General features: G+C 41.3%; 1 protein-coding gene across 23 annotated transcripts in view; it reads left to right on the forward strand.

The window, feature by feature from the left end:
- Window positions 1-4,532: 4,532 nt before the first annotated feature.
- adgrl2a (adhesion G protein-coupled receptor L2a) overlaps window positions 4,533-16,764 on the forward strand; it is a 211,228-nt gene continuing 198,996 nt past the window's right edge. For 5 of the 23 annotated variants that reach the window (XM_079678623.1, XM_079678626.1, XM_079678627.1 and 2 more), the window contains exons 1-3: window positions 4,535-4,714; window positions 5,217-5,304; window positions 14,790-14,930. The gene's annotated coding sequence lies outside the window, so the exon portion shown is untranslated. Of the gene's footprint in view, window positions 4,715-5,216; window positions 5,305-14,789; window positions 14,931-16,764 lie in introns of all 23 variants that reach the window. The other 18 variants (XM_079678631.1, XM_079678632.1, XM_079678628.1 and 15 more) reach the window with 8 other exon arrangements.

Raw genomic sequence — 16,764 nt, forward strand, 5'->3', positions numbered from 1 at the left:
TATAAATAGGCAACCAAACTAAGGGAGGACTCTAAAAAGTGAGCCTATTTACACACCTGAAATCACTGAACACTTAACGAAAGGAGGCTGCAAGAAAACACAGCTAAATAGGGTAACTGAACACACCACTCTAAACACATAAATCAACACGACACTAAGCACATACGAGTTAACCCCTGTTAACAGAATGTATCACAATCAATAAGACCACACAAGTTAAACACAGAACGACAAGCAAATGGCGAGAGGCGTCTGTTCCTCAACAGAGCCTCCAGAGTGTCAGTTGTCCCCAGCCTTTGTACTCCTCCCCAGCAGGTGTGCGCCGGCTGTGCACTTCGATTGGATGACGTCTCATTCAATCACCTCTTCGGACGCAGCGAGGGCGGGACCAGGAGATGACAGCCAATAACGTCGGGGCAACCCCACAGCTCATCTACATATCACACACATGCACACAGCTGCAAACAATCCCAGACAGATTAACGAGCAGACAGAAACAGCAGCCGTAACAAGCCCCATGTACATTACTTAGGTGCTTCAGGAGATTGGCATTCCTGTTTTTCGATGTGGACAATGCTTTCTGTCCTGCACACAGTTTACATTTTACCGTATGATTTTTTGCATCCTTTATCCCCACAAATTGAAAACAGTGGTTATATTTCCAAGTTGCAAATGCGCTGCTGCTCTCGCTGATACTTGCATCTGCCATTGTGTTTGCTGGTGATGAGTGTTGCCGTGTGTGTGTTAATAATAATAATAGCTTGGACTTATATAGCGCCTTTCAAGGGACCCAAGGTCGCTTTACAAGTAATAGGGCAAAAACAAACATAACAAAACAAAAGTCAGAAGGACAAAACAACAGATCGATTAGGGGCCAAAAGCTTTGGCAAACAGATGGGACTTGAGGGCCCTTTTGAAGGCGTCGAGTGTGGGGATGTTGCGAATCTCCGCAGGGAGAGCGTTCCAGAGGGTGGGGGCTTCCACACTGAAGGCTCTGTCCCCGAAGGTTTGAAGTTTGGTGCGGGGGTGGTAAGCAGGTCAGAGTCTGAGGACCGCAGGTTCCGGGGTGGGGCATGTGGGTGAAGGATGTCCGATAGGTACTGGGGGGCAAGGGCATGGAGGGACTTGTAGGTAAGGAGGAGGACTTTGTCGGATATGCAGGACTTTACCGGCAACCAGTGTAGGTGGATGAGGGTGGGAGTGATGTGCTGCCACGGCTTTGTGTGTGTGAGAACCCTAGCAGCACAGTTTTGGACATACTGGAGCCTGTCCAGGGTTTTGTTGGGAACCCCAAACAGGACACCATTGCAGTAGTCCAGGCGGGTGGTGACAAACGCATACACTAGGGTTTCGGCAACCGACTCCGAGAGTGACGGTCGGAGACTGGCAATGTTCCTTAGATGGTAAAAGGCCCATTTGCTCACAGATTTGACGCAGGAATGGAAGGAAAGGGTGGAGTCGAGGATGACACCCATGTTGCGGGCTTCAGGAGATGGGGAGATGGAGCAGCCGTCGACCTCGAGGATGAAGTCACCAACCTTCTGGAGCAGGGCCTTGGGTACCACAACCATGAGCTCTGTTTTATTGCTGTTCAGCTTAAGGTAGTTGGAAGACATCCATGTTTTGATGTCATGCAGGCAGTTGATGAGAGACTGAGGGGGAGCTGGGAGGATGGAGTGGTGCTGAGATACAGTTGGGTATCATTAGCGTAACAGTGGAAATTGAGTCCATGATGTCGGATGATCTGGCCGAGGGGGAGCATGTAAATGGTGAACAGGAGGGGGCCAAGCACAGAGCCCTGGGGTACACCGTGGTGGACTGGGGCCGGGGGTGAGTTTGGGCCACTGATGGAGACAAACTGTTTCCTGTTGTGGAGATAGGATTTCAACCAGGACAGCGCTGTGCCATTGACACCTAGGAGGTCTGAGAGGCGGGTGAGGAGGATGTTGTGAGAGATGGTGTCAAACGCTGCAGAGAGGTCCAGGAGGATGAGGATGCTGAGGCGGCCAGAGTCAGCAGCAATCAGGAGATCGTTGGTGATCTTGATGAGGGCGGTCTCAGTGCTGGGTTGCTGTCTGAAGCCGGATTGGAAGGGCTCATAGAGCTCATGGTTGGACACGTACAGATGGAGTTGGCCGGCGACCACTCTTTCTAGAGTTTTGCTGAGGAAGGGAAGGTTGGAGATCGGCCGGTGGTTCTGGAGGTCGTCGGGGTCCAGGCCAGGTTTTTGGAGTATGGGGGTGACTGAGGCCATTTTGAAGCTGGTGGGGACTATACCAGGAGCCAGAGAAGCATTGATGATGACCACCATGTAGGGACAGAGTGTGGGTAGGCAGTCCTTGACCAGGGCTGTGGGCATGGGGTCCAGGGAGCAGGTGGAGGTCTTGGCCGAGCTGACCAGTTTGGCCACTTGGAGAGTATCCACAGGGGAGAAGGAGGAGAGGTTGGAGTGGGAGAGGCGCGGTGCTTGGGGTGCGTTACCAGGTGGCTGAGGTGCAGATAAGGGGGGAGGGCCAGTCACCAGGAGCTGCTGATTGATGGCCTCGACTTTTGCCTGGAAGAAGTCGAGGAATTTGGAGCACAGATCGGGAGCCCCTGAGGACTGGGGTGTGTCAGGGGGCCGTAGTAGGCGGTTGATGGTGGAGAACAGTGTTTTGGGGTTGCTTTGCTGGGCACCAATGAGACGGGAGTAGTAGTGAGTCTTGGCATGGGAGAGAGCTTCCTTATACGTTTTGACATGGTCACGAAAGGCCAGGAGGTGGACTGTGAGGCCAGTTTTTTTGGAGAGCCTCTCCAGCTGGCGACCAGAGGCCTTCAAATGGCTGAGTTCGATGGTGAACCAGGGGGCAGGGCGTGGGAAGGAAACAGTCCAGGTTTTAATGGGGGCGAGAGAGTTAAGACTGAGGGATAGGGCAGTGTTGTAGTGAGCTACCAGGCCGTCCACGGTGGAGTCGGAGGCAACCGAGGCCATGTGGGTAGCTATCAGGTCGGATAGGGCCGGTGCACTCACAGTCTTAATGTTCCTAAACATAATGATGCATTTAGGATGCTGCCTGGGCAGGGTGACCGGAACGTTAGCAAGTGTTCGTGTGTGTATTTCCCCATAAGGCAAGACTCGCCCAACTCTGTCTCTGATTGGCTTACCCTAAAATGTTACCCCGCGTTAACCAATCATCACTCCTCTCTGGTTACTTTCACTTTTCCATGGTGCTGTGAGAGGACATCGCTGTATTCGCCTGTAAGTTACATCCACAGGGAGATTCGGTTCAGTTCCATCACATAATGTAACGCAGTAACGCACCCATTTAAATCCCAGTAACTATAACGGCGTTACTTAATTAGTTACCGCAAAAAGTTACTTTGTAACGCGTTAGTACCAACACTGGCAACAGTACAGTAGGCCCACACAAACTGCAGAACACCGGTTCTTTGGGAACACTCAAATGATTTAATTCCCATTTAAAATCAGGAGACTAAATACGAACATTATATGCAGACACAGACGTGGTTCAGAAACACAGAAGTATTAGAAAACAGACCATTAAGGCAAAAAATCTAGTTTGATGGATGCTGTCAAAATTCAACTATATACAATATGTGTGTGTGTGTGTGTGTTTATTTATCACGGGCACATAGTATCTGTCCCCGGCTGTTTGAAGAGCAAGCATGGGAAACAAAAGACCTTTACCTGTTTGCATCCAGCTAGTCACACATACAATCACACTACCTGTAATTTACATAATTAACAGATAGTTTAGCTTGTCACCATCATTTGCTGTGGCCCACTGATGTTAACGATCGTAACTGAAAGGCTGCCTGTCAAACGTAAACATTCAGCCACGTGAATCGCAAACTCTCGCGAGAGTTTTACACAAGACGGATCCTTTCTAGCCATAACCAACTCTCGGGCGCTGAAATTGCCGCCCTTTGAGCATCATATCTGAGGACGCTGATTGGCTGAAATTAGGTTTCAGCGGCGTAGTTTACAGATAGCAACAGTCAGCAATGTGTTGGCTGCTGCTGCTCTGGCTGAGGGCTCCTTTCTTACCGCCCAGACGAGAGAGGGTAATGATACACGCTGCGGCCAGGCAGGAAACATGTGACTTATCAGTAACTTTAGACATCGTAACACAATTTTAAACAAGATTTTATTTTAGATTATACATTTTTGATACCAACTATATAATATTTACCTTGTTCATTAAAAATTTAAAATAAAAATATACAGTATATTTTTTAAAATATTTTTTTAATTACATTTTTAATGACAATCAAACATGTGGGAAGAGGGGGGGCGGCGCCCCTAGCGCCCCTATGGGCCGGCCGCCACTGTTTGTAGCCTACTTCTTAATGCAAAAATCCAGAGTAGCCTTGTTTACTTGATTATGTATTTGTCTATTTCAAACTTATACATTATGGCCTCTTGTTGTTGCATTCACAGTTCCGAATGTACCCGGCAAAATTGTTTATTTAAATCAGATCATTTATCAGGTTAGTTGAAGTTCTTGAACTTTGACACCAAATGTGTGCCGTCAACCAATAGCAAGCCGTCAGGGAAATGGCGATGACCTTTGAGATAAACCACAATGGAGGAAGCTATCATAGCATGTAAGCTGCATTTCTCCATCCACTTCATTTGGCCTTCCACTCCACAAATACAAACTCAAACGGGGGAATGGTTTGTTTTGCAGACAGTTTTGAGAAACTATTAGACGTAAGATTAACATACATCCTATTATTTTTTTTGTTTTAATTAGCTAGCTTGGATAGTTTTTTTCTTATAATTTATATACGTTAGCTCTTTATTTAATGTATTTATATCATGATTTATGTACAGACCTATTTAATGTATGTATGTACAAGTAACGGTCCAGAAGAGAGTAAAACAAAAATATTATAACCGTTAACTGTTAATATAACCGTAAAGTGCTAGCATGTTCGGCTCGCTAGCATGTTAGCCATTAGCTTGCCAGCTAAAGTAAGGTTCATGCTAGCTAGCTCATTACACAAGGCAACGTGTGCTGGTAACCGGGCTTTAATAACCGGAACAGGATTATTTAAAAAAAAAACGTGTTTTGAAATGTGTGTTGCCTTTACTGTAAATATTCTTGCGAGTTTAACTTGCTGTCTAGTTACTAGTCCGTTTAGTATAGAGTTATTCCAATACAAATACACTTATCATAGATTTCTGCTGTCTATTATTTTTCTACTGGCAGAGTAAATAAGAAGATGGAAGCATCGGTAGACTTTTATCAACAGAAGTGGAACGGACATGATTATTCCCAAGAGAACAACATCATGGTGGTAAGTTAAAACAGATTTACAAGGGGGGACATATTTGTGTTGACACCTTTACAATAAAGTACTTTTTGGTTGACTACACGTGTAATTTATCTAAGTATAAGGATGCAATTGCATTATCTGCCTTGATCCTTTTTTTTTGGTATGTGGTCCTAGTAACCTGTCAGTGCAACTACACGATCCAACCATATACAGTCTATGGATCCAACATATATCTGTTTGTCTGACACTAAAATAATTGTGCCACATTATAAAACTTTTTGCAAGGACAGAAATACAGAGGCTTAGTTAAAGCACTTGAATATGTCTAACCAAGAGCAGCCAGCAACTATAGCTTTAGCAAGGAAAATATTAAATGCGTTTGGCATTTGTGTGAATCTGTCCATTTTAACTAAGGATGCGAAGAGGAAGGGGACTGTAGGCATACGTTAGCTACTGCGAAGCTCATAGCCTGGGGGGTGCGCAGGATAGCTGCAGGGCAAAAGTACATTGCAATGCAACATACAAAAACATAAAACAGAGCTGTAGCTAAGCCTTGTGAACTGTGAAATGTATGCCTTATATAGCCCTCTAAAAATTCCTACATTTGACCTCTCGCAAAAGATGCTTTGTATGCATTGGAAAAGGCCTATGGAATGAAAAAAACGTGGTATCCATCCATCCATGGTCCCAAAATGCAATGTGTCACTAATAAAGATGCACACATATTTAACATATTTACAGAAATGCAAAAGCACACCTTTTCTTGATTATTAAATGTGTACATAAGTGTCTGAAATTGTGTGTTATGAAGGTTTTTATGCATGTGAACGGTCTGCAGAGTCAAAACCCTCAGAGTACACCCTGTAGAGAGTAAAAATTCTAACACAGAAAATACCTCCCCAAAACGCCTCGTTGGAGATACGTCACTGTCCATTGATTCTTCCGGGTACCGCATGATGTCGTGCGTTACCCGGAACCAAATGGACCAATCCGTGGAGCCGTTACGTTACGCCCGCGGAGCCGTTTGGTTAAGCCCCCGCTGATTGGTCCAAATTGACCAATCCACGGACTTCCTCACACACACACACTCAGTGCAGGCAGCTCTGCTGATCTCTCCTCCCTGGCTGCAGGCCGATAACAGACAGTTGGGATCGCGGCAAAATTCTCTCTGCAGACCCATTCTCACAGCGTTTATCAACCTTTTTCTTACTCAATATCAAGCCACACTTATTGTTTTTACTTCGGCTGTGACTTTGTGTGCGCTCAGGGTGAGTTTGGCTGTGTTTCGCTGTCGCTAAACAAGGAAACCACACCTCCACGGAGCTCAGCGCGATTCACAACGTCCCGACCAATCAGAGCACACTGTGCTCACAGGGAGGGTGGGGGCTGGAGCTATTGGAGCTACAACGAGCCGTTAAAGGCAGAGAGTGAAATTCATTGAATACACGTAGTTTACAGAGATGCTGTATGAGAAACCAAAGTGATTTTGGAAAATTGCACAATATAAATCTATTCTCGTAGACCTCAACAATGGAATTATGATCAGTGGAAATGGCCATGACATGGGACCTTTAATATTGTCATCTACTAACATGAAGTATTCATTCTAACAAGACTGATATTACACCTTTTTAGTTGGACCTAAAGTAATTTGCTGCTTGACTGTCACTACTGTACATGTGAAGGCGAACCGGAACTCATTTTGATAATTTGTTTGCAATAAGTGTGTGTTAGCCACCTACACAATGTATTGCTCACGTAGATTTAGAGATGGAGTGGAAATCAGGGGGGTGCTCTAGGTTCAAGCAGCTGCCTGCTGGACAGGAGACAGGTTATGGACTGCTTCCTCTCACATCCGGACAATATGAGCGGAGCGGCGTACAGCATTTCCCCCTTCAGCCTGTGAGTGTGCCACATGGTCATCATGTGTAGTGTGAAGGGCCTCATTGTTATATAACCTTTTTATAAATAGTAAGGGACTTTGACTCTGCTTGACAAATTTAACCTAGATAAACACTTGATTTTAATGTCAGATAGCACAGGTAAATTCAAATATATTTTAAGTAAGCAAAACACATTCTTAATTTTTTTTAATTGTCAACAGTCCTGAAATGTAATCCAGTAGTATTTGGGGAATGTTGTATAGTCATAGGGTTGGCCTTTAACATTTAATTACACAGATTTTTCATGCAGATTTTTATAGACAAGTGGCCAAAAGCCTGCATGCTTTACTGACTCATATGACTGCCAACCTGCTGGTTTAAAAGCAGTAATTTCTCAGCTGAGTTACATGTGTTACACTGGTGTGTTAAAGGCCAATACAGCTTCAATTTGTTAAACTGTTTCGAGGGTCAAAGGGTCTGTCCCTATACAATATCGCACATGTTTTAATAAAACATTTGAGACCATTTTATTTCCATTATAAGGGGAGGATTCCAGTTGATTTACAAAAAAACGATACATTTTCTTTTGTATATCTTTCTTGACATATCTTGTTTGTTTGACAGGCTCATAATCAAGTCGGTTTGAGGTGAAAGCGCTATTTGGCTTTGCAAGTACAAAGATGAGCACAGAGCATATTATCCAAAGTTAATGTAAACTTGAATAATGTACTTCATTTGAATGTAATAATTATGGTGGTTGTTGTTTGTGAAAGCGAATCATGTATTGAAAGATTAATCTGAACTTTTCGACCCGTTACGATTATAAACTGAAGCAATATAAAAATGAGCCCCATTAACTGAGTTTTAAACATCACTTCAAATGGAAGATCCCCATAGCCCCCACCCACTCGATCGGATCGGCGATCGGTATCGGCCGATACTGATTCCGGTGATCGGCCCCAAAATACTCGATCGGAGCTCCTAAGGGTGTAGAAGGTCAAGCAAGTCAACAAGGCGAGTGGGTGAAGGGAATACATGAAATGTTAATCACTGCGAGTGCGAGTCTAAAAACAGGCAAAAAATACTGTTGTGAAAAGTAACTGTCTCACGGCCCCTACACACGGCGGCGTGCGTTGTCGCTTGCCGGCGGGGGGTGCTGAAACTCGACCAACAACCAATCAAATGAATCTCCCGCCCGAGATACACAAGCACGCGGTTTGATTGGCTAGAGCTTGGACTGGCATATGATTCGATTGGCTGACGCCTCCGCCGAGGCGTCAAAAGTAGAACATTGCTCTACTTTTGCAGCGAGCATCGCGAGAGAAGCTACGCTTTGCTCCCACAATGCAGTTCAGCAAATCGTGACGTCACCCCATTCAAAGTGAATGGGCAGAAGCGTCGAAGCGGCAACGCACGCCGTCGTGTGTAGGGGCCGTAACAGTTTAGTTTTGTGCTTGTTGCACGATTGGCAAATACGGAATTAAACTGAACTCAGATGAAATCCCTTGTTTATGGGAAATAGACTTTGCTCTGTGTCAATCCTGCATCTAGACATCTAGAAATTTGAAAAGGGAACAGTTTCTCCAAAGATCGGGTGCAATTTACAAATGAATTTCTTTCACGGGCGACTGCTTCATAAAGGAACTTGTCCTGACTCAGATTGAACACAGTTGAATGATCCTATCCATATTCCTGACTTCTTTAGGAGACAATGTTTTCCATCTTCTCAAACACAGAAGTCTTAACATTTCCATGTTCTCAGGTGCAACAAGTGTTACTGATTGGGCATTTTTTTTTCTGCCACCAACCCCTTGTTAGGTCAGCGACTGGAACAAAATGACACTGGAAAGAGCTTGTGCTCTTTCAAGTATAAAGGGGGCCCTATTGAGGTGACAAAGCTTTACACTTTCCCTTGTAACAACTACACCAATAAGATAATCAATATTGCTTTTATATTCAGTTTTTCCAACTGAATTGATAAGGAAATATCACATACAAGTCCTGTATATAAATATATATATATTCAAGCCATTTGTGACAAAAGCATTTACACTTTAAAAATAATTGCAATCCAACCAGTAGAACTAAACCGTTTACCTTTTATGTATACTTAAATGTAATTTAGTTTATTTATTATATAAAGTAAATAACTAACACTTATTTCCACTGTTCATTATTCTGTTGATTATTTGTTTTACTTTTAATGAAAACGTTGTACTACTTAAAAAAAAACATCAACATTTTTAAAAGACCGCAGTATGTTCTTCAAATGGCTTGTTTGCTTCATTAACTCCAAGAGAAAGTCAATTTACAATGGCATAGCACTAAAACAGCAGTTACATTCACGTTTCAGATGCTTGAGGCAAAGGATGTTAACCAATTATATGGTTTTATGACTTTTTAAAGAATAAATGATGCACATTATTTGCCTATTTCTTTTTAATTCACTCATCTTTTAACATACCTATAGGTTTATTGTATTATATAAATAATGTAACCATGTAACGTGTACATGCATCAACCCTAACCTCAAAGCCAATATCCCTTGTAACGCTTTGAATGAAATATATTTACTTTGACATGACATTTTTATTGTTCGATTGACTTAAACAATGTGTGTTCGTTTTTAAGACAAATTCAGTGATCATAGGTGTGTGCCTACATGCAAGGGACACCAACTTTGTAACGTATGACCTCATACACCTGCCATTGGCACTTCCAAATGTACTACATGTTATGATGTTGGAAACTGCATTGATACATCCTGGCATGATGTGTTCTAACCTTTGGTGCAATTGATTTATGTAAAGCTAAAGGTGAAGCCATTAGTTTCTGGTATGAGATCCCTCTGTGAGGCCGATTCTGAATTTATAAAATTTCAAGGAGCTCTGATAATTTAATTTGAAGTGCCCTTTTATAGGTTAGGTCACCTGCAGCGCGCCCTGCAAATTGAATAAAGAACAGTAATAGAAAACAGGATGTCAGGTGGGCTCCCTGCTTATAAAATCATTAACAACAGTGTGTCTTTTCTCATAAAGGAGCCCATTTATTTTGAGGAGGAAATGTTATGAAAGTGTAGGGAGCAACTCAATTTATTTTTCATTAGAAATGAACTCTGGAGAATTACTGTGAGGGTTAATAGCTGTATGTGTACATCAGCAGTGAGAGCTAATAGGTTGGGGAATATCCTGTTAAGAACACTGCTGTACATTTTTAAAATAATGCTCTCACTTAATATGTCTTTTTAAAGAAGGTGCAGTCGCCATGTATAGAAATAATGAAACCGTCTTGTCGTAGCATATACATACTTTTACAATCTGTTTATTGTTTCTAAGTGTAGTATAATTTCATTCTGATTCTGAATGTACAGCTCGTAACATTACTGAGATTTTCTTGCAAATTCTGTCTATGAGAATCTCCATTGTAAGAGGGAGAATAAGAGACGGACAGAGATGTCACCCCCTACGCTGGTCCCATGCTGATGGCTTTGTTTGGGTCATATCAGAATAATGCAGCCGCAAGGTCAGATCCTCTCGTTCCTCCGCAGACTTCCACAGAGCTCCTGGTGCTCGCAGCATGACTCTGGCTCAGTGCCGCAGGAGGTAGAAAACCCTGCCTAATCCCCTCAGTGCTTTTACAAATATCTGTATTTCCTCACTGAGGTGATCTGAAGATTACTGCCACAGCCCATGTATCTGTGGACAATGAGTTATTATTGTACCCACATGGTGGTTTTTAGTTGGCCCAGCAATCTGTTTTAAGGTTCAAGCTGCTGTTGCTTGGGAATACAGTAGTTTCGCAACGGCTGAACGGCTTAAAGTGGTTCTTGTTTTTGCTAAATATTGTCTATTTCCCATTGTTTGCCCTAACACTACAGCATTCATTTATAACTTTTTACCTTGGGGCACATAGTTAAATAAATCAAATACAATTTTATAATATAAATATTTTGTAACTTAAAATAAAGCAGGTTTGGTCACGTCTTTTGACCTACATTTTGGGCCCTAAATGAATATTTGGTTTTGGAGGAAAGTGAACTGCTTATTGCCTGGCACTGTTGCATTATTTGTGCCACATACATTCGTTTGTTTACATTTAAATGTAGAATGTGTTCATGCTCTCTGGAAAAGTCTTCATAATGGAAGATCATTTCAAAATTATCTCAAATATAACTTTAGCATTTTTGTTGTATACTTGTTGTTTTAACTTACTTGTGGGACACATCTGCACTTTTTTGTGTTGCCTAATCATTGGTTGGGCTTTTATTCAAGTGATGATCTGCTATTATTTTTCTATCAACAAGATGCCGATTACAAACTGATGCAAAATTACACAAAACCTCAGTTTAACAGTTTAATAATAATTCAGTCATTCTTCAAGCAAAAAGCTCATCGTTTATCAAATATAAGGAATGTGCGCTTTTCTGTGATTTATATGATAGTAAACTAAATGTTTTTGGGTTTTGTGGTAATGGTAAAATAACACAACATTTTAAAAATATATAACGGTAAAACATTTGAGACTATAATAAATCTAATTTAGTTGTCAATTAAAGCTGTAAAAATATTGTTTTAAACTTGAATTGCATTTCTAAAGGAACCAAGTTACAAGGTTAACACTGTGATGTAGTCTTCATCACTTACTTTATTTACTGTGTTAGTGCATCTACACTGAAGGGCTCATACATAATGCCTGGCTTTATTTCCCATGCCTCTACAGATCAACCCTTCTGTTGAGACAAACGAAAGCTCCATAAACATACCCAGATGTTTTACACACCGGCATCTCCATTCATCATGGTATCGAGTACAGTGGAATCCACTATTCCCCTGAGTTCATGTATGTGTAGATAGAATATTGTGCAATGCAAGTTATGATTATAATGTAAGATTGAACACTAGTATACACATATGGGTTATTCATGCAGGTTGTGTATTAATTAGGATAGTGCCTCTCTGGTGCGTTTCATTAGGGACTGGGCTTTTGAAGTTGTTTTTTTATCAATAGAGGATGCTTACGGCATTACTGCCAACTCTGAAGAAGAAGAGCCTTTCCTACTTTTCCCTGGAAGTTCAGCCACAAGGGAAGCTCTGCTAATAAGTTCCCTTGGCTAAACTCAACCTGTTTTCACCCTCAATCACTGCAATGTAGAGAGAACTAAAGGTGTATTTGCTCTTGTAGACATTTCACTAGATGTCTTAACGGTTGAACAAAATATTCTGCTGCATAGTTTTGGGCTTTAATAATGAAGTATTTGTATCATGAAATATAAAAAAGAGAGTCTGTAGCAAAATGCCTCGTGCGGCCTCCGTTCACTTTCCTCACCACCTCACAGCGGTGAATAAGGATTAAATAAATTGCCTCAGTGAGGGCTGGGCCATTTCTGTTCATATTTTCACAGCTTAAATCTGAAATAGAAATGAGAGGCAATTATAACAGCTTTTAATATCGCCATTATTACACAGTGACCCTTCATTTCCCACTGATTGGGCACTTTGGTTAAAGCAGTCGTGTTGAAAGTCACCCAGACTTCTGTTTTTCTTTCCGTCTGAAAGGAGCACTTCTTTTTGCTCCGACCTCTCAGAGGATGGCTTTGTGTGCTCACAATGTTTTTTCCCCTTTTTTAGCCGTTTCACGGCGTCTGTCCAGGAACAGTCACCCAATCTGACCTTCTGACACAGATGAGGGCTTTCTCTGAATTTATTTTTTGTTCTGGGGGGGCTGTCTCAATCTGACGTGTCCACTATGGATACTGATGAAGCCTTGGCAGCTGTCGTTGTAATTTAACTTTTATTCTGCTGAAAGAATGTTTTTTGGCCTTAACCACAGATTTTATTCAAACATATTAGTCTGGGCCTTACTTTCAAATTATTAAACTCTTCTGAACCTGTCACCTTGATACTGTTTTCAGGAAAAGTACATTTTGTGAAAAACGTTGTATGAAAGTGATACATTTTCATTAAATATTTCATGAAGTATTAATATATACTCTTGGGATTTTGAAGGTTCGGCTTTGGGAAAATGCGAAATGTTTCAATGTTTTCTGACGGATTAGAGACAGTATTTGTACAATAAATTAAGAAGATGATCTGAATATTAATAGATAATGAAAATAATCATTGGTTCCAACCATAGTAAAAATAGAAATACATTCTCATGTGTTATTTCCACTGGCAATATAAAAGCCCTTGTCCATCCCAAGCTCTCCCTTTGTTCCCGGTTTCCTCTTCAGTACATTTCTGTGAGGGTGATGCTTGTTGACACATCTTTGCACAAAGCACAGACTCTTCTTTCAGAGTTAGGTGTCCACATGCCTGTGAAGCTATCGCCTCCAACAGATCAAAGACAGTTGGCACATTATTTATGCATTGGTGAAAGGTGAGGTATTCAGTTGAAGCCGAGCAGCAAAGCATAGCTACCCCTTATTCTGAAGTAATGACTTTCTCTTGATTGAGTGCTCCAAGTCAAATCCAGAGCCACTGCTTTCTGTCCTTTTGCTTTGTTCTCTGTAAAAGGCCATCATATAGGACTTGAAATCATGAAATAAAGTACATTATCTTTCAAAACCGCCACAACTAACATCTGTTTTAGTGGGTCATTAAATATAAATTATCTCTCCTCTGTGTCTTTCCTCAAAAAATGTAATCTTCAAAGTTATCAATATTTACTTAGCTAACACAATTGTTAATGAGAAGGTGACTTTTGTGATACATATTTTATCCCAAAAGTCAAACCTACTTGGAGAAGTACTTGTTACCTACTGTGATGATTTCAGCCAATAATGGGAAAGTGGCAAAAAAAACACAGTTCTAACTTCGAGGTTACATCCTCAAGACTGTGATGATTCGCATAAAAATATAGAGACAAAACAGTGGACAGCCCCAGGCTACTCTTTTGCTCCTCTTTACTCCAAGGCCTAAGGCAACAACCTTGGTCCGTACATTTCAACAGCTTTCAGTATCAGACTAGAGATACAAGTATCCCATGCCTTCATTTATTGATTATTTTTACTGCTACACCACAAGATATTCAAGTTATTACTAACTCTCAAGTCAGGTTTAAATCCTGTAGTGCAGGAAATAGTACAAGTGGTTTTGCTTACTATTTTGTTTATCTCAGCAGATCCAACTCATAATAAACCATCATTAAAGGATCTTCACCGCTTTAAACAAATGTTTTTCTGACGGCCAGTGAAAGCACATTTAAGCAACTTGCTCACTAAGGACTCTTTCCACTCAAAGGTCATACTAGATAAGTGGGGAGGAGAAGGTACACCTCGTCACTTTTTGAAGGACTAAGTGTTCTGCACTGAAAGAGACCATGGGGAGACTCAAATGACTCAAAAGGCTATATCAGCGAGCACTTGTGGTCGAAGTTATTTATTTATTAATTTGAGGCCTGTCTACTGACACATCTGAGTGGTCTAATTGCTGCAAATTGACACCGGTTACTGTCCATAATGGGAGCTTGGGAGTCTTTCCTAACCGCGGTTCATTCAGCCGCCCCTTGCTGCAGCTTAACTGCCCTTAAAATGTCTGATTGCAACACGGGAGCTGTGGGGCGAGACAGGATTATCAGTCTTTGTTGTGTGACTGTGTCTATTATCCTGACCTCTATTCACAGTGGGCCCTTAGGAGTGTCGCTTCCAGCCACACAGCAAACTACCCTGGTCCCCGACAAACAACAAGTGAACCAGAGATCTCCCCCTGTCCCAATGCACTAGACACTTACAGCTCCAACACTGGCCAAAGAACCCCACTGCAGGTAAGGCTATCAAATCCATATTGATTTAATAAAGATAAATTGGAGGCACTTCCTTTCAATGTTATTGCAGCAGAGGCGATTGATTGTGTGTGATGTAAGTGTTGACTGGTGATATTTTCACCAAGCTGAGTGATTGCTGTTAGTTTGGGAAGTTCATTACTAGTGAAGAGCTGCTGGCAGAGCTTTGATGGGGAGCTAGTTGTTAAACCGTGAGCTGTGGAGCTGTGTGCGGGATTTTGGCAGATTTTGACATCACAATGTGTTTTGCTTAATAGCTAGCATATGTGGCATTTATGTTTCTTTTGTTGGACATTTTCTATTTATTGTATTTAATTTCCATTAGCTATTTTCTTGTAAATATAAAAACAATTGATGCAAATGCATGTATAGTCACTAGATATTCTTAACTAAACATGTATTTTTGTTAAAAAGGAAAAAATATCTTTTTAATGTGAGATATTAAATCTATCAATGGTCGAAATGTAATTAAAATATATTATTAATACGTTCTGGTGAAAAACATTTGATTTGACATCTGAAAATGTGGTTCAATACTGATAGCAGAAAATAATAATGCTGATAGCATACCTCAGCTCGAGGGGAAATGTAGGAGAAACCTGCATCAGGAAATTAAACGTATCTCTTAAATGTTGATAAAATAAGTATTACGTGTGAAAGCCTTGAAAAATTTAAAGTAGTTATTTTACTGGATGAAAATTGGGTTGCTATGCAGAAAAAGCTTTTTTCTCTTTGTGCCACTGACGTACAGCAAGAATACTGATGAACAATGCCAGAGGACACCAATGGGGATCCTCGTTGTTAACCCAGAGGCTTGTGATTGAGATCTGGTATGACACGCAGGCATAGTAAGCTTCGACATGAAGTTCCATAAATACATACCCATTAAAGCTCAAGTGATTAATTAACATGTTTATTTTCATTGTGGATGTTATGAAGCCTAGAAATAAGCACTCTGAAATCATACAGATGTCAAGGTGCCAAGAGGGCTTCTGTGGCATATTTTTAGTATTACATTTGACCTAAAACCTAAATATGCACTTGATGAATGAAGGATGATTCTCCCCCCCTTTTCCGTATCTGCCGTGTTGATGGAGATGTTGTCCTGGCAGGTTAGAGGAGGAAAGGGCATTAACATCATCATGTATTGAGCCTTTTGTAAAACCAAGAATAGTGGTGCTTTGGTTCGTCGGATCCTCTCTGTCGGAAATACAGTATCAGGATATTCTTATCCTTCTGCTTTGAAAAGTTTCAACCACAGCAAGTGTGCATTAAAATGATTTCTGTGTTCTGATTCACCACAAATTGCTTAATGGTTTGAATCTCACTACTGACAGCACCGTTAGAGACTTGTTCAGAGATCATTTCCAGTGAGAGCCATTAAAATGTTTTTGTTCTTTATGCGTTTATTTTGTGCTCAAAAGCATTGCAATGGGGTCACCATATAAATGTGCTTTGTTGGACAAAAGTAGAAGAGAACATGCATTATAAACCACTTTAATAAAAGAGCACATTTTAAGCAAAGTACTCTACATTTTGTAAATGCACAAATTTTGCATTTTAGGTGTGTTTGTGTACACACACGTGACTAGACACAGTTTTACACAATTGTTAAGAACAACATTGGAATTATTTGACATCCGGTGGTTGCAGGAAATAATTCTTTAAACGTACTTTAAAAATGGTATTGCTAAATTTATCTCAAACTTTTCCCGCTGTCAAACAGAGCTGGTCCGCTGACTGCAGAGCTCTCTTATCCTCCCTCAGCCCACTACATCAGATGGGGATGATTGCAGTCTTGAAATCAATGAAACCA

Source organism: Notothenia rossii (assembly GCF_949606895.1).
Source record: "Notothenia rossii genome assembly, chromosome: 1".
Lineage (NCBI taxonomy): Eukaryota > Metazoa > Chordata > Actinopteri > Perciformes > Nototheniidae > Notothenia > Notothenia rossii.